General features: G+C 48.5%; 1 protein-coding gene across 8 annotated transcripts in view; it reads left to right on the top strand.

The window, feature by feature from the left end:
- The window catches only part of ANKRD11 (ankyrin repeat domain containing 11), a 119,667-nt gene that overhangs the window by 21,120 nt on the left and 80,267 nt on the right, over positions 1-18,280 (top strand). The gene's annotated exons all lie outside the window — the stretch shown is intronic.

The raw sequence follows: 18,280 nt of genomic DNA, 5'->3' as shown, positions 1-18,280 counted from the left end.
GAGTCAGGACCTGTGGAGCTGCTCGGAGGCGGGCGTGGCCCCACGAGCCTCGCACCTTTCCGCGTGTGCCAGGGTTGCTGCGTGCTGTACTTTTCCTCAGAGTTCGGAGCTCTGTCACGGCATGAGACTGAGCTCCTAAGGCTGTGGCAAGATACAGGCAGCCTTAGGGGTGTGGAAGACGGACTTTTGAATTTGATTCTGGTTTTTGAGAATTGGTTGATGTGCCTGAATTGTGTTTGTAACTTGGTGGTTTTGATGTGAGAAGGCATTGGCTAAGATGGTTTTGTTCTTAGAATTTGTATATTTCTATCTTTTCATCTTTGTCTTGCTCAGCTGTTTTTATGTCTGATCTTTCTTCAGACTTCTGAGGCCATTTCTTGATCCATGTAGATACTGGAGAAAAGATAAGTTTGATTTGATTGTAATTTTTGTACTTGTTGACTTGCTTTTGTGATGTCATCTGCCACTTTTTCCTCGTTTAAAGATGGAAGACCCAGCATGCTTTATTGACAGTAATATTTAGTGACATGAAATAGCCTTTAAATTTCTGGGGTGAGTAATATAATACAAAGTATTTTAAAACATAAGGAAAAGTTGTATGGATGGTGAATGAATAATTAGCATTAACATTATGGATGTTGTTTACCTGGTTCTTTGTCAAAATGTTTTTCCTGACTGTAGCATTTTATTGTAATGGAGAATAATTTTCATGTAAAACTGATTGCCTTGTATTTCCTTTCTGGTTGCTGTGGAAACAGTCCCGCGTGGTGGTGAGTGCTGGTCGGGGCTGAGCTACCAGGCCTCCTGACGGGCTCTTGGCAGTTCAGCACAGTGTGGCTCAGCCTCCCTTTGAGTGACAGAACACTTTGTGTTCTGGTGTTCTTCCCTTGAACTTTGTGTCCGAGAGGCCTGTATACGCTTTCGGCAACGTGTCCCCTGTCGTTACTTGTTTGTGTGAGGAGGTGGAGCAGGAGGGGCTTGTGGGTGCGCACGATACCTCACAGGTGACCATGGAGGCTTGAGTGCCCGCTGTGTGGAGTCTGGGGTCCTCGCTTGGGCTCACCTGGTCAACGGCCAGGCATCGGGAGAGTCGTCCCCTCCTCATGCCCTCGGGGTCTGCTTCCGCCCCTCCTGGCCCAGGAGCCCCCTCTCGGCTTGCATCTTGAGCCTCATGCCAGCCGCCCTTCTCCCAGCAGGGGCCCCTCCCAGGACCAGGCACGCGCTGAGCGTCTGCCCTGGGTGGCTCCTGGGATGGGGCCTCTGAGAACTCTGGCTCTTGGCTCTGGCTGCGTGGTGCCCATGCTTCCCGCCCTCTTGGGCCTGCTCGCACATGTGGGATCTTGAGGCTCAAGTGTGTACCTGCCCGGGCGGTGATGGGTGTGTCAGGGAACCCCGGACGGGGCTCTGGGCTGAACCCCGCTCCATACTCCAGGTTCCTCTTGCAGGAGGCGGTAGAGGGTGATCCTGACTGCAGCTCTCAAGCCTCTCGCTCCTCCAGCTGGGCTCAGCCTCTGTGTGGGGCGTTCTCTGAGGTCTTTCTCCGTGTTTTCCCGTAAACACCCTCCTTCCTGTCTCTCCTCTCAGCTCTCTCCCCGTCATCCCTCCCTTTTACTACTGGTCCTTCTCTGGGTCCCTGATGCTTCCACACAGTTACCAAAGTGAGTTTCTGAAATGGTGCTCTGACTCCATTGCTCTTTTCCTTAAGGAGATGGCCCTCTTCCAGGTCTTAAATGGGGTGCTTCCTGCCTGGGAGTGCCTTCTCCCCCCTTGCCCCGTGTCTGGTGCCACTGCTCATCCTCAGGCCTCCGCTCCCCAGTCAGCCTTCTCCATGTCACGACTGGTCCTCTGTTGGCTGTGCCGTCGGCACCCTCTTGGTGGATTCTCATCCTCCGTCTCCAGGGGACGTCCCCGCTCCCTTCTCTGGTCGTGGGTTCCTGTTCTGTGTAACAGTTGTCCTTCGGTGAACTGTCTTCCCACCCATGAAGCTGTTTTGGTGCGTGGTGGCCCCCCCGGAGCAGGTGTTGTGGCGGCCATCGGCTCTGGCTGTCTGGACCCCGCTGCATCTCCCTTGCTTCTGTGTCCATCTCCATGGCTGTGTTCCATGACTTGGGTTTGTTGTGGGAGTCTGAAGTGATTTCTTTTTAGTTACTGTCTGTATCGCCTAAACGTCACACCCAACTTACAGATTTTGGCACCCTCTTCCCACTTTTGTGCAAAAATAAGAATGTGTTGTGCCCAGCCTCGGTGTGTGGAGAGGGTGCTCGGCCACTCTGCTTGGCCCCTCCTCTTCTGCCTCCTGCTGAGCTGTGCCTTTTTGCGCCCTGGCCCTGAGCAGGGCATCTCAGAGAGAAGGTGGGATGCCTGCCGTTTGATCTGGAGCGTCCACCACCTGCCCTTTTCCTTCTCTGTCCCCACCTCTGCCTGCTCCTGCGTGGTGGAACCTGTGTGGTGGCACTCTGGAGAGGCCTCTTGTTTGTTTACAGATCTTTGTCTGTCTGTGAGTGATGATGTATGCCTGGTACATGGGGAAAAGTGCTAATTATCCTAAGTTTATCCCTCATGGACCCTTATGGCAGAGGGTGAATATAATGTAAAAATTAAGATAAAGTGAATGCTGTGGTGCTTGGCGCAGCTGCGGACACCCCTAAGCTGCCCCGTTTGTGGTGGGCAGGGCCTGGCAGTTAGGGTCCTAAGGGCCTGAAGCAAATACATAGCTAGAGAAGGGTTCCTTTTCCTTCTTCTGTCCGTTGCTGCATGGCACCTGAGGGTATGATTTGGGTGGTGGGTCGTACCTTAAGCCTGCTGTGCCGTGCTTCCTCCTGACCGCGGCTGCACGCTTTTGCTCGGGGTGGCCTCTGCAGAGCCCTTCCTGTGGGGCACCGGGCCTCCAGGCCAGTTTGCCGTGTGCTTGCTGTGTTGTGAGCCTTCCTTGACTTGCTGTCCTCACCTGGCTCAGATTTGTGTTTCCGAGGGTGTGAAATCTGGATGCTCAGGGGCTGAGGTTACTAGTCCTTTGACTTTTGTGCTCAGTTGCTCAAAGACTGTGGCAGGGAAATTATTGGAAATTCCAGAGTCTCTAGTTTGCAGTTCAGTAGTGCTTTTCAGTTTAGGATATAGAGTAGAAGAGATTGATTTTTACCCTTCCTGAGGCTGATGCTCTGCTTCTCCTTTAATCTGTTAGCTTCCTTCGTCAGTTTTTCTACCACATCTGCCCACAAAGCCCGTGGTCACCTGACTGCATCCGCAGCCTGGCCACTGGGCACCCTGTCCTGAGACTGCTGGGCTCCAGCTGTGGCACCTTGGTCTCCCTCTGCAGAGGTTAGGTGGGGTCAGAGCCAGGACCGATCGTGGGTCATTGCATCTCTTGTTGTTCTGATTAGAATTGGGATTACATCTGCCTCTCAGCGCTGCCTGCCCCACTCCCCCGCCTCCACCATGAGCTGATGACTATTAAAGCTGCCACCACACAAGCCCTAAATTACGATAATCTTGCTTATCTTCCTCACCTGTTTCACTTGGCTAAGGGTGACCTTTGATGCCAGCTAAGTGTTGTTTTGTTCCAGCTTTACTCAGGTGTTACTGACATGCAGTAGACTGTACTTACTATTAAAGTGTGTGGTTTTAACACACTTAAGAAAGTGAAAGTGTCTTTCACCCCCAGAGTCCAGGGCCGCTCCCCCACCCCACCCCTGTCTTGCTTCTGACTTGCTGCAGAGTACTTTGTGTTTTCCAGAACTTTATATAGATGGGATCTGCTTTCCTCTCCATCGCCCTTGTGCTTGGTGGAGACTCAGCTGTGTCCGTTTGGGCATGCGCCTCTGTCGGTTGTCTCTTTCCCTGTCTCTGATTGCAGCACCCCCACGGTTCCTGGAGCTGCACAGAGAGGCCTGCAGACTCAGTTTTTTTCCTTTCTTTCTGCAGACTCTTATTTCCTGCTTTTTGGCTCAGAGGTTAAAGCGTCTGCCTGCAATGCGGGAGACCTGGGTTCGATCCCTGGGTTGGGAAGATTCCCTGGAGAAGGAAATGGCAACCCACTCCAATATCCTTGCCTGGAGAATCCCGTGGACGGAGGAGCCTGGTGGGTTACAGTCCACGGGGTCGCAAAGAGTCGGACACGACTGAGCAACTTCACTTTCACTTTCACTTTGTCACATTGCACAGAAAAGCCGGCTGGGGTTTTGGTTGGGGTCGCACTGACTCTTAAGTTGAGCAGGCTGGAGCCTCCTGGCCATGGGCGCTGGGTCTCTGCCGACTCTGTGTCCTGTGTTCTCCCTCAGTGGGGTTTCACTTGTCAGGCTTAGAGTCTTCTACATCTTTTGTCACATTTTCCTCTAAAGTAGTTCATGTTTTGATGCTGTTGTAAATGATATTTTAAAAAAATTTCCTTTTTTTAAAACTGCACTGTGTGACTTGTGGCGTCTTAGTTCCCCAACCAAGGATTGAACCCAGGCCCTCAGAAGCAAAAGCTCCGAGTCCTAACCACCGGCTCACTGGGAAATTCCCAAAATTACTATTATTTTGTGCTAATAGAGAGGTCAAAATTTTTTAACTTTGGATCCTCCCACCATGCTAAACTCAATGACTGGTTCTGGTGACTCTGTACTCGGTTTGGTTGTCTTATCTCGAAGACGACGGTGCCTCCCACACAGGAAGGCAGCTTTACTTCTTCCTTTACTCTGGTGCCTTTTTGTCTCCTCTTGATCTGACTGCCCTGACCAGATCCTTCAGTGCAGGGATGGAAAGAAGCAGGGGCAGTAGCCACCCGTCGGAGGCTTGTTCCTGACTGTGGGGAAGCCGTCACTTTTCACCATTAACTGGGACTCGCCATTAACTAACTGTAGGGTTTTCATAGGTTGAGGAGGTTCCCTTTTATTCCAGATATGCTCAGTTCTTTTTTTTTTTTTCTTCCCCTTTATCAGGAATGGATGTTGGATTTTATCAAAAACTTTTTGCGGGACTTCCCTGGTGGTACAGTTGTTAAGAATCCACCTTGCAGTGCCGGGCACTCGGGTTCGAATCCTGGTCTGGGAACTAAGATCCCACATGCCGCAGAGCAACTAAGCCTGCACACCGCAGCTGTGGAGCCCATGGGCCACGACTAGAGAATCCAGGTGCTGCAAGGAGAGCTCCCACATGCCACAACTAAGGCCCAGCACAGCCGAATAAATACTAAGCCAAACAGAACAGAACCCACACCTTTTGTACCTATTTGAGTTGATTGTATGATTTTGCTTTTCTGGTTTGTAAAATCTGTGAATTACATGGATTGTGTTTTGAGTATGAAACCAATCTTGTTTTTGAGAGTTAAACCCTTAGTTCCATGGGCTAATTGACTGTCTTGGTGGCTGGCTGACAGGTGACAGGGCGTGCGCCCCTCGACACGCTTCCTGGACAGTGAACCGGAGGGCAGGTGCCATGTGACCCCCGAGGCCTGAGCTGCATAATGTCACTTCTGTCCCATCCTGCCATGCAGAGCATGTTGTGGGATCAGCCCATGTTGAAGGGGTGTGAAAAGAAGGTGGCTGCTCACTTCGCAGGCTGCTGGTATGGATGACACGGCAGGGAAGATGCCTTTCCACGGTCATCTGGGGGCACAGGCATTCTACGGCACATCCCGGATCTTCTTGCTCTTGCTGTACTCTAACTACCTTCTGGTTTTCTGTTTTGGTTTTCCTTTTCAAGTTAACACTAAACTGGTGGATCCTGACTACAGTGTCAGGAGTGTTAAATAACGTGGGGAGTGGGAATTCCTTGGTGGTCCAGTGGTTAGGACTCGGTACTGTCACTGCCAGGGCCTGGGTTCAATCCCTGGTCAGAGAACTTAAGTTCCTACAAGCTGTGAGTCAAGGCCAAAAGTACGAGGGTAGCCATTAACTGAGTTGTTGTGTGTGACTTTTATGAATTCAGTGTTATCTTGTGATATCTTGACTGACTGTATATCCGTGTGGATTTGTGTATGTACACACGTGTGTGCATGCGTGTGGGCTGAGGGGGCAAGTGCTGTTCGTGGCCCTGTGCACGGTGCACTCTCCCTTCTCATCTGACAGCTCCTTTGATGCTGAGTTTATGAGGTCAGACTGTTCATTGAGCGGCTTGGCCTAGCTATCCTAAGCTTAGGGAGCAGTTAAGCTTTGTTTTTTCCCTTTGATGTCAGTGTGATTTTCTTCCAAAATTTACTTAGTTTTTAGCCAACACGTAATGCTAACATTTGTCAGGTGCTTAGCTGTTTGTGTGCCACCCATCATCCCTTGGCGATCTTGTGTGGTTGGCAGGATGGTTTCTGCTTGACTGATGGCCAAACTGAGGCTTAGCGAGAAGTTAAGGAGTCAGGTTCTCAGGTTTTAGATAAATGTGAGAGTCATTTCTTCTTCAGACAGTTGAACTGCCAGCAAAGTTGGTCCTGTTACAGAAAGAGTAGTAGTAGCGTGAGGTGGCCGCCCCACGGCATCCTGCCAGGTTCAGATACAGCCTCGTTCTCACAGTCCCTGTTGCTGTCAGCATCCTGACATTCTGAACGTGTGATTGGTGATTGGAGCTGTGGCTGTGACTTCTTGGGAGTCACCAAGAACCCTGTGTTTGTTTCTGGACACAGGCAGACTGGGGGCGTGTGCAGTGAGTGGGAGCAGGGGACAGCTGTTCTCCGGCCAGCACACAGCTGTGCTGCTCAAGTGGTTCCAGCACCGGCGCCCTGAACATCAGCGTTTTCCAGACCCCTGTTCTGTGTCACATGGCATCTGACAGCAGTGTGATTAATGATTCTGTGTAGGTCATCTCTTAGGACTTCATGGTGACTTGTAGGGTTTTTGCCTTTTGTGGGCGTCTGATTTGGATTTGACTTTCTCATCTTGGTATTTGACTTTCTCATCAGTATTTAGTAGCTCTTCAAGCATGCAAACTTGTCTTTTTTTTTAAATTCATCTCTCAAAGGTTTCCTATAAGGGGCCAGGTAGTAACTGTTGTAGACTTTGGGGTGTATGGCCTCCATTGCACCTGCTCAGCTCTGCCATGGAGGCCCCATATGTAACAAAGGAGACTAGCTGTGTTCCAGTGAAACTTTATTTATTGAAACTGAAATGTTTCAATAAATATGAGTGAGTTCAATAAATGTGAGTTTCATGTAATCTTCTCTTGTCGCAAAATATTCTTTATTTTTGGATCAGATGTACATTATTGTGGACTGTGTCAAAAACAGCAGTGGGACAGGCTTGCCCCCAACCCCCGCTTGCTAAACCCTGACACATTGGACGAATTTGGAAGTGCATCAGTTCATTGATTTTTGTCCTTGCAGCTTTCTTTTAACTGCAGCAGTCTTGACTTAGGGCCTTATAGATCGGAAGAAAAGCTGTGACCAATCTAGAAAGCATATTAAAAAGCAAAGACATTACTTTGCCAACAAAAGTTTGTCTAGTCAAAGCTATGGTTTTTCCAGTAGTCATGTATGGATGTGAGAGTTGGACTATAAGGAAAGCTGAGCACTGAAGAATTGATCCTTTTGAACTGTGGTGTTGGAGAAGACTCTTGAGAGTCCCTTGGACTGCAGGGAGATCCAACTAGTCAATCCTAAAGAAAATCAGTCCTGAGTATTCATTGGAAGGACTGATGCTGAAGCTAAAACTCCAGTACTTTGGCCACCTGATGGGAAGAACTTACTCATTTGAAAAGACCCTGATGCTGGGAAAGATTGAAGGCAGGAGAAGGGGACCATAGAGGATGAGATGTTTGGATGGCATCACCGACTCAATGGACATGAGTTTGAGTAAACTCTGGGAATTGGTGATGGACAGGGAGGCCTGATGTGCTGCAGTCCATAGGGTTGCAAAGAGTTGGATGTGATTGAGTAACTGAACTGAACTGAGTTTGCTGTGTGGTTTCCCTGGTCTCTCTGATCTGGTCAGCTACTGATACATTGGTCTGGTTCTCAGTGCTGTGGTAGATTTATTTTTTCTAAGATGTTTGCCACATTTAAGAAATTTAGACTGAAGGATATAGTCCATTATTGTAGTGTACTAGTGTGGATCTTTTTGTGAACATAGTTGCACTCTGAACAGGAAGTACTTTCTTTCTCCAAGCATGTTCTGACTGGTACAGAAGAAACATTTTTTCCTCATGTTGAAAGCTGTGGGAATATTAAACTTTAACAGTTAACATCATGCGCATATGCCAGCTTAAGGAATTAATTTTGAGTTGTGAACTGAACACTTTGTGGAGTAGCACATTGGGATAGAGTATGTATGATGATTGATGAGTATTTATAATGAGGCTGCTTGTGAAATGAAGCTGTGACAAGAGTAGTATCTCTTTGATTGAAGGGATGCTGAGGGGCCTTTGCCGTGTCCCGGGGACTCCTCAGGATGGGATTGGGGGTGGGAGCTGCGCTGCTGGTCAGTGAGTGTGGCTGAGAGGAGTGCCCTCGTGATACAGCTTCACAGTGTAGTGGAAATTAATCAGAGGAGGTGTTTGTCCTTATTTTCCTAGGTTAGGAGAAAAAGTTTGGAGAATTTAACTAAGTAAAATAGAATGGTATAGTTTGTGGTTCTGTGAATTTTTCCTTGTTTAGTAAAACTACATTCAGGCTGGATTATTGCCAACTTGAGTGTTCTTTTTATTATGGTAAAATACAAAGAAGCCATTTTAGCTATTTTTGAGTATAATTCTGTGGCATCATGTTAACATTATTGTGCAGCCCTCACCACCACCATCCGTTTCCAGAACTTGCTCGTCATCCCTGACTGAAGTGCTCTTCCCAGGAAACTCTTTCGGCCCCCAGCACCCCACGCTGCTGCTCTTTGTCTGTGAATGTGACTTCCCTAGGGATGTGTGACAGAGTCGGACAGCATTGTTCTTTTGTGTCTGCTCACCTCACTGGGTTGGGAAGATCCCCTGGAGCAGGGCATGGCTACCCACTTCGGTATTCTTGCCTGGAGAATCACACCGACAGAGGAGCCTGGTGAGCTACCGTCCATGGGGTCGCAAAGAGCCGGACAGGACTGAGTGACTGAGCGCAGCACCTCACTGAGTGTCCTGTCTTTAAGGTTTATCCAGACTGTATGATGCTGTTCCTCGTGTGGCTAGGCCACGGGGAGTGTGTGTTGTTGTCGGTGGTGGGGGACCAGGGTTGTGAGCAGCACGTTGCACGCCTGCTGCTCTCTCTGTGCTGTGCTCCATCCTCCCGGCAAGGGCTGTCTTGTTGCTCTGATACATCCTCTACATGTTATAGAATGCATGCTGTGTTATTTTTGCTTTAAATGGCTACTTTGCTTATAAAGGAGATTTAAATAAAAAGGTTAAAAGGTTTTAAAACCTAGACTTGGAAGAATTTTTTAGGTCACCTAAATTATATGGTGTAGTTAGCAGTTCTATAAGATTTAGAAGTTAAAACTGCGGAGAAGCTGGGTGGTTGCCGTTTCCATTCTCCGTCCCTCTCTGCGATGTGCTCACTGTGGACTCAGGTTTGAGTTTTTCCAGCTTCTGTCTGCCTCACCATGTGTTTCTTCTGCCGTTGTTTGAGAGGCACTCTGCAGGCTGGCCCCGTTCTCCAGGTGCTTTTTGTTGGCGTTGCGCCACTGGTTTCTGACGTGCGCTGTCTCCACCAGAAATCTGTCCTGCTTGTCCTCAGCCCTCTGTGTGGAACAGGCCTTTTCCTCTGAAGGCTGAGTGTTCAGGTAACTTGGTTTATAATGCAGCATAGTGTCTTATTAAAATTTTCCTATTTCCTTTATTATTAAAAGCATTTTTGTTTATTTTTCTTACGGCTACGCTGGGTCTTGGTTGCTGTGCAGGCTTTCTCTAGTTGCGGCGAGTGGCAGCTGCTTGCTTGTTTTGCGGTGCTCGGCCTTCTCACTGTGGTGGCTTCTCTTTCTTGCTGCCAAGCACAGGCTCTAGAGCGAGCTGGCTTCCGTAGATGTGGCCCACAGGCTTTGTTGCCCTGAGACATGTAGAATCTTCCCGGACCAGGGGTCAGACTGATGTCCCCTGCCTTAGGCAGAACTTAACCATTGGAACTGCCAGGGAGCCCAATATGGAGAGGTTTTATTCATGTTTCTTATGCTTGGTGTTTGTTGAGCTTTATGGGTCTGTGGGTTTGCAGGGTCTCTCCGGTCTTGGCCGTTATTGTTTTTAAATAATTTTCTCTTCCTGCCTTTCTCTTTTGGAGACTCCACTTGCGTGTGTGCGGCGATTGCCTGAGTGTCCCCCAGCGCGGTGGTGCCCTGTGTCTTCTAGTCCACGTTTTGGACACTTCTTATTGTTGTGTCTCTCAGCACACCACTCTTAATTCTTTGATGTCTGCCAGACATTTTTGTCTCAGAAAATTTTACATCATAACGTTATAGAAATTTTAATTTGTCAATAGTTTGATTTGAGTCCTTCAGATCTTCATCTGTCTGATCAGCAGGTGAGTCTTCAGCATCTGAGTCCAAGTCCGTCTGACAAGTTCCCTGTTGTTACCCATGCTCTCCTGCTTCTCTGCGTGTTGGTCATTTCTGATTGTGTGCCAGGCATTGTTCATTGTACCGTGTTGTGGCTGGATATTTTTATGTTACTGTAAACATCCCTGGGCTTTGTTCTTGGGGATAGTCAAGATCCTTTGAACCGGTGGCTTCTTTCAGTTCTTTATTTGCAGCTTTGCTGGATGGGACCAGAACAGTGGTCAGTCCAGGGCAGGTGTTCCCGCCCCTTGGCCCTTGGTGTCTGTGCAGGTCGCTTGTGAGCCTGCCTGGAGCAGCTCTGTCCTCTTGAGGCCCCTCTGCCTGCGCCCTCTCCCTCCCCTGCTTCTCACCTCTCAGGATCACTCTCCCCTTGCCTGGTGTTCAGTCTGGAGATCGATATTCCTTACTTCTGTCCAGGGCGAGGGGGATGAATGTGTTCCTTCTATTCCACGTTGGTCAGAATGGAAGCTGGGATAGACATTTTCCAGAATTTTAGTATTTTTGCTTGAAAGCTTAGATTTTATAATTGACCAAAGATACTTACAGTCGTTTATTTGAAAAACTAGGTTTGTCTTTCATTTGCCCAAGTCCTGTTGGGCCCCCTGGAGCCGATGCAGCTCAGATGGCAGCCCAGGGAGCCCCAGGCTGTCTTCAGAGGTATGCCATGGGCCCTCTTGCTTCTGTCACAGCGTGGACCACAGTGTTGACATTTAGAACAGTTACATTTTCCTGGTTCAGAACAGTAAGGGTTGTTACTGGGACAGAACATTGCACGTAGAATTGCAGTCATTTGGCTGTGGGGACTGCGCTGCTGTACGTGTGGTGCGGTGGCAGAGGCGACCTGCCCGGCAGGCGTTGGTCCGGGGAGGATGTGACCTTTCCGCACTGACCTGGCTCTGAGCTCACAGCCCCCCACTGCTCGGTGAGACACGTCCAGAGGGGCTAGTGCTGAGCCCAGGGGCTGGAGGGGCTTGAGGTATTTTTAAGGTGGAGAAGATGACTGTAGGCTTATTTCTCTTTTGGAGAATTTTAAACCAGTTTTGCTACTTTATGTAAGACAAGTTTGGATTTTGTGTGAAGAAGTGTTGTTGAGTGCAGTGGCGGCTTTGTGGCCTGCAGCTTTGGAGATGAGTGGAAGATGTCGACCTAACAGACTCCAGCAGACTTGACGTCGGCGAAAGCCCTGCTGCAGATTGAATCACGTAACCTGAGTGCTCAGGTAGTGCAGGAGCCAGGGTATATATTTTGAAGAACAAAGTTGACTGGATTTTATTTTAAATAAACTTTTAAAAATCGTTCAGAAGACTCTTGTCTTAGCACCACTGTCTTCCCTGGGTTGCCTTGTAGCAGCGGGTCCCTCTGAGGACAGAAGGCAGATGTGCTCTGGCCTCTCTTCCAAGGAAGGGCGTCTCTGGGGCTCTGGTGGGGGCTTTTTGTGGGGGCAGCCCGTCCTCAGGTGGAGCCTCTGGGCCTTCACTTGATCTGACGTTAGCCAGAGCACGTCATTTCTCTTGTCCGTCCGACCTGCATTGTGTTTCTCAGGGAAGCGACTCGTGTGCCTGTGATGGTTTTAGTGGCATCTCTGCAGGTGCCGTCTCCACAGTACAGTGCTTGTTCTGAAGTCTGTTGCCAGGTGCATTTCCGCAGTTATCCTACCCCATGTGGCCAGCAGCTCCTAGAAGTTCCTGTAGCACTGAATGCCCCAGCCACCACCTATTCTGTTCTTGTCATAGATTTATCAGAGTTTCTCATGAACGGATACTCTTTTTGCATCTCACGTTATTCTCATGATTTTTAGAAGAATTGAGATAAAATTCACATTGAGAAATCCACTGTTTTAACTGTCTTCGAGTGTATGGTTCTGTGGCCTGTGACACACTCACGGTGTTGTCACCCCTGCCACCGTCTTGTTCCGGACGATCTTATTACCCAAAGGGAGTCCCTGTCCCCATTCAGCAGTTGCTCTTTGTGGGCCCTCAGCCCCGCCACCCCAGCCCCTCACTGCCTCTCCTCTGCTTTGGTGCTCTGTGGATTTGCCTGCTCTAGACATTGCAGGTCAAGAGCATCTTCCACGGTTGGTCTTCTGTCTCTCAATATTTTCAGGGCTCATCTTGTTGTAGTGTGTACTGGATTCCATTCTCTTTCATGTTTGCAAAGTAGGGATATGCACCTCTTTGTTTCCATTCATCTGTTGATGCACATGTGGGCTGTTCCCACCTCTGGCTATAGTGAACAGTGCTGCTATGAGCAAGTGTGTAAAGTTTCCTTGGAACACCTGGTTGGTGTTTGCCTGGGAGTGGTATTGCTGGCTTTGTGACAGTTCTGTGCCTAATTTTTAAAAATTGTATTTTTAATTTATATTCTTGGCTGTGCTGCGGAGCACGCGGGAGTTTCGTTCCCTGACCAGGGATTGCTCCTGTAGTGGAGTCTGGGGTCCTAACTACTGGGTGCCAGGCAAGTCCCCAGGCCCTTTGTGACTCACTTTCCCCTGTGTATTTAGTGAGCGCGTCATTTCTGTCTGTCACTGAAGGAACAGCTATAAAGTATAAAACATGCACTACTTGCCAGGTGCCGTTCTGCCTAGTTCTCAGGATCTGCTCATTTCATCTTGTTGACTCCTGAGGGGCAGACCCGCTCATTTCTGTTGTTGAGACGAGTAAATCCAGGCCTAGAGAGGCCGCGCAGATCATGAGTGGCGAGGCTAGCTTTGGGCCCTGGGCAGCCTGGCTCCAGAGCCCCACCTCTGGTCACGTGTTCTGTAATACAGTAAATGCCGTCTGTTGTGTGGGCAGCTGTGTCTCCAGCAGGTAGCACAGTGGGGAGTGACTGTCCTCCTTCTCACTGCACTGTGAGCTTGTGCTGATGACGTGCTTTCTCGCAGGAGCATCTCTGTTGGCCTCTGTGTGAGCCGTGCTGTGGACGTCCTGTGTGGCTGCTCTGAGCTGCTGAGGGCGCTGTTCTGGGGTCCTTGGCAGTCAGTTCCTGCTCAAAGGGAAGGCAGCTTGGCTGGCAGAACGGTCATTTTGTAGAGGGAGAAAACTTTTATCAGGTTAGCAGCTTCAGTACTTTAACTCAGCTATAAATTCCTTTTAGGAATGTTAATAAAAGTATAGGTTCTGTCTGAGGGATCCTTGCCTCTGTTTATTTGAACTGTTAATTGATTTACAAACTGAGTTTCACGTGTGCAGCAAAGTGATTCAGATGTTCGATTCTTTTACACTACAGGTTATTACAAGATACTGAATATGGTTCCCTGTGCTATATAGTAGTTCTTACTGGTTATCTATTTTATGTATAGTAGTGTGTATCTGTTAATCCCAAACTCCTTAATTTATTTTTATTAAAGGTTTTTAAAATACAATTTTTAAACATTACTTTCAATTTATGGTTAAGCTTGTCCCATGTATTCATACACATACGTATATTTTATATATGTACATATATATAAATATATATATTTTTTTTAAGCGACAGAGTAGTTGTACAACTTGTCTTTTTGTGGTTTTGTTCTGTTTTGTTCTGTTTTTAAAAAAACATTTGGCTGCCCTGGGTCTCAGTTGTAGTACGCAGGATCTTTAGTTGAGGCATATGGGATCTTGTTCCCTGACCAGGGATTAAACCGTGGCCCCTGCAGTGGAAGCACAGTCTTAACGCTGGACCACCAGTAGTCCATAGTAGAGAATACTGAAAATGTGCTGAAGATGCGTTTCTCCTCGTAAAGTATTCTTGACTTGTGACAGGTGAATGTGTTCACCTCTGCGGTTACTAAGTGCAAGGCATTATTTGGTTACCCCAAATCCAGAATGTGGACACCCTCACCTTTGAGGACTTGGGTGGGTAGAGGGTGGAGAGATGGGGGTTGGCGGTGGCACTGGAGATGTGGGTGGGCCACGCACAGACCGCCTGGCCTCACGGTGCGCGTCCCTCCAGCCACATTGAGCTGTCTGCTGTCACAGATCACAGGGTTAAAGATTTAGGATACATGTGTCAAAGGGATCTGTTGAGAATTACTGTGAGTTGTACCCTCAGCTTTGGTCTTACATGACAAAAGCCCAGTTACGCAGATAACAAACTTAAGTTTTTTTAGAATTTATTGAGGTTTAATTTTCATAGCATAAATGGACTCATGCATGCGTGCTCAGTCGCTCATTCATGTCCATCTCTCTGGATGTAACCATGGACTGTAACCCGCCAGGCTCCTCTATCTATGGGACTCTCCAAGCAAGAATACTGGATTGGCTTGCTGTTTGCCCCTCCAGGGGATCTGCCTGACCCAGGGATCAAACATTGGCATGGAGATCCTTTACCACTGAGCCCCACTTGGGAACCCCAAATGGACTCATCTAATGTGTATAATTTAGTGATTTTTCCGAGGTTAACTGTGTAAGATCCCCCTTAACCTATTTCCAGTTAATTCCTATTTCTGCACTCAACCCAGCCACTTGCTCATCTGCTTACATTTCTGTAGATTTCCCTTTATAAATAATTAACTTTAACATACAAGCCCTTAAACACCTTTAAAGGCAGCAGAAGCACCTTCCTTACTCATCTGTATGAAGGCGCACTTTACCTTTGAGTAAAACCTTGCGGTCTGACATAAGAGGACGAGGTGGTCAGTATTTTGGACTCTGTGGGCCACAGGTGTCTGTCAGAGGTACCCAGCTTTGCTGTTGAACCATGAGAATAGCGGTGGGGATGGGAAGGAATCAGGAGAGCCCTTCACAGAACTAGCCCTTGGCTCCTCTGGTTGTGGCTACACGTCCTGTGAGGAGTGGACCTCTTGTGGACTTCCTGGCCCTTTCTCCAGGGGTGTGACATGTTGATGGCTGATGGAGAACATACTTACTTAATTTCTGGGGGATATGTGAAGTCATATAAAATGTGAAGATATCTGGGAAAATAAAGCTAGAATTTAGATTAAGAGAAATGAGGAATTTAGGAGTGCATGCATAGTAGTAAGTTTTAGAAAGAGTTTAGGAATGGTAATCATGAGAAAGGATTTGGGTTTTGTAGGATCATAAACAGGCACTCAGCAGCAGTAAATATGAAAATGAGTAGATTTGGGACTTGCAACTTGTTTCATTAACTAATTTATTGGCTGCAGCTCTTGACTTCTAGGGTCTTCATTCCTTGACCAGGGATCAAACCCCTGCCCCCTGCAGTTAACGTGGAGTGTTAACCACTGGACTGCCAAGGAAATCCCCCAAACTTGGTGACTGTAAATATGGATCCGTCACATTTAACTGGGAGAACAAGGCCTCCTGCACCGTGAGGTACGGGTTTGGCCTGCAGCCCCTCTTCCCTGGGAAAGTGGTGGTTATTGTGGGAGTTGCCCCTCCAGCTGTCTGTGCTCTGTCTCACTCTCTGTGTCAGTTCAGTTCAGCCGCTCAGTCGTGTTTGACTCTTTGCGACCCCATGGACTATAGCACACCAGGCTTCCCTGTCCATCACCAACTCCTGGAGCTTGCTCAAACTCACGTCCATCTAGTCAGAGATGCCACCCAACCATCTCATCCTCTGTCGTCCCCTTCTCCTACCTTCAGTCTTTTCCAGCATTGTGGTCTTTTCAAATGAGTAAGTTCTTTGTATCAGGTGGCCAAAAGTATTGGAGCTTCAGCTTCAGCATCAGTCCCTCCAGTGAATATTCAGGACTGATTTCCTTTAGGATTGACAGGTTGGATGTCCTTGTAGTCCAAGGGACTCTCAAGAGTCTTCTCCAACACCACAGTTCAAAAGCATCAGTTCTTCAGTGCTCAGCTTTCTTATGGTCTAACTCTCACATCCATACATGACTACTAGAAAAACCATAGCTTTGACTAAATGGACCTTTGTCAGCAAAGTAATGTCTCTGCTTTTTAATGTGCTGTCTAGCTTTTTCATAGTTTTTCTTTTAAGGAGCAAGCATCTTTTAATTTCATGGCTGCAGTCACCATCTGCAGTGATTTGAAGCCCAAGGCAAAAATAGATTCCTTGTCAGAGTCTTCAATTTTTATTTACTTCTTTACAAAGATGGAAAAATTCTTTCCTGCAGTTGGTAAAGGTGCAACGCAGACTGGCCATGCACGTGTGTGGTCCCATCACAGAGGGAGGAGGTGGGAGGGTGGGTGGGTTGGTTGTGTCTTCCTCTGGAGGCTGAGTGCCTGTCCTGGGCCTGTGAGAATAGGTGTGTATATATGTTGAAATGGAAGTTAGAAATGTGAGTGAAAGTTAGAGGCCTTTGTACACTAAGACATATAGTCTTCTCTTTTTTTCTCTTACTACATTGTGCGCATCTCTTCACTTCTTGAATTGCTGGATGTTCATTTGAAATCTGAGGAAAGAATACAGAAGTTTACCCATGTGCCCCTCTTCCCTTCACAGGTGTCTCCCCGCAGGTGCTGGGCAGCGACCCCTGCTTGCAGGGAGCCGGGTCCCTGAGGGGACCTCCTGTGCCCTGTGGTCCTCCCACCCCTGCCTGGTGGCTCCCAGGACACAGAGGCCATGGGGAAATGACCGTGCGTACGCTTCCTTGGGTGCTGGGCCCTTTGCAGCCTCTTCCTGAGGGAGTGCTTTGCTGAGCCATCTTTCAACAAAGGCGCAAGTGAAGTGAGAGCCCCCACCAGATTGTTCCAGGCGTTAGGGTTCTGGCCTGTGGCCTTTGTTCTTAACGGGGCGTTTGGAGGAGTCATGCGTATCCAGGTATCACTAGCAGTGGGGAGCCCTGTGTAAGGTGGCTTCTACTTTGTGACTGGAGTTGTGGGTGGCTTCTGACTTGTATTTGTTCTTGCTTTTTCATGCATAATGCAACATCCAGTGGGACTTGGGGCAGTCGGCTGTGTGCTGTAGAATTGAGACTTGCTTGGGGTTTTTTGGGACTTTTCTGGGGGCAGAATTTAGTTATATTCTGGTGTAGTTAAAATATTTTAATTTTTCCCTTCTAATAATTTCTTGTGTCTAAGAAAGGAACTCCAGGAAGAAGATGATGTGATGAACTTGATCCATTTTTATTTATACTTGAATTTCTATTAAAATACATAAGTAGTCATTCTGGGCAGGCTTCTTTGGTGGCTCAGTGGTAAAGAACCCGCCTGCCAGTGCAAGAGATGCCAGAGATGTGAGTTCGATCCTTGGGTTGGGAAGATCCCCTGGAGTAGGAAATGGCAGCACACTCCAATGTTCTTGCCTGGAGAATCCCATGGACATAGGAGCCTGCAGGCTACAGTCCATGGGGTTGCAAAGAGGGATACGCCTGAGCGACTGAACAAGTTGGGGAGAAGCAGGAGCGCCTGGGCCACATAGGGGACTTGTGAGGGGATCCTGAGGTCTGGAGGCCTGGAGAACCGGTCCCACATGGTGTGGACACTGCAGCCTGCACTTACATGTCACTCCTGCAGCAGGCTGTGTCCTCCTGGGGCTGGCGCAGGTCGAGAGGGCACTGTCTTTGGCAGCAGCTGGACTGTGGCCGGGGCCTTGTGCTGGGCTCTTCCCAAGCTCTGCTTCCCGGAAGCCTTAAGCAGGTGCAGAGTGCAGGGGTGGGGGGGCCCGCCTGGGCCAAGCTTCTTGGGCGCCCTCTGTGTGTCCAGGCTCCTGCTGGGGATTTCATGGTCTCACCTCCAGGCCCCTTGCGACTCGCTGACCTGGTTGATTTTGTCTTATTCTTCTTTTAGGTGTGAGCACCAAGGAAAACCTGGCTTCTTTTCCATATTCTTGACACTCAGGAGTTTTGTCTAAGCTTCAGGGGTGAAGACCTTTTCTACACCTTTTCTACACCTTTTCTACACCTTTTCTACACCGGAACCTTTTCTGGCTTCCGGTGCCCCTTCTGTCCCTGCCAGGGTCTGGGCACCCTTGGGGCCTCTGCCAACAGGGCTTGG

The sequence above is a fragment of the Bos taurus genome, chromosome 18 (assembly GCF_002263795.3).
Source record: "Bos taurus isolate L1 Dominette 01449 registration number 42190680 breed Hereford chromosome 18, ARS-UCD2.0, whole genome shotgun sequence".
NCBI lineage: Eukaryota > Metazoa > Chordata > Mammalia > Artiodactyla > Bovidae > Bos > Bos taurus.
The sequence above is the reverse complement of the archived record's forward strand: the minus strand, read 5'-3'. Positions and strand labels throughout refer to the sequence as shown.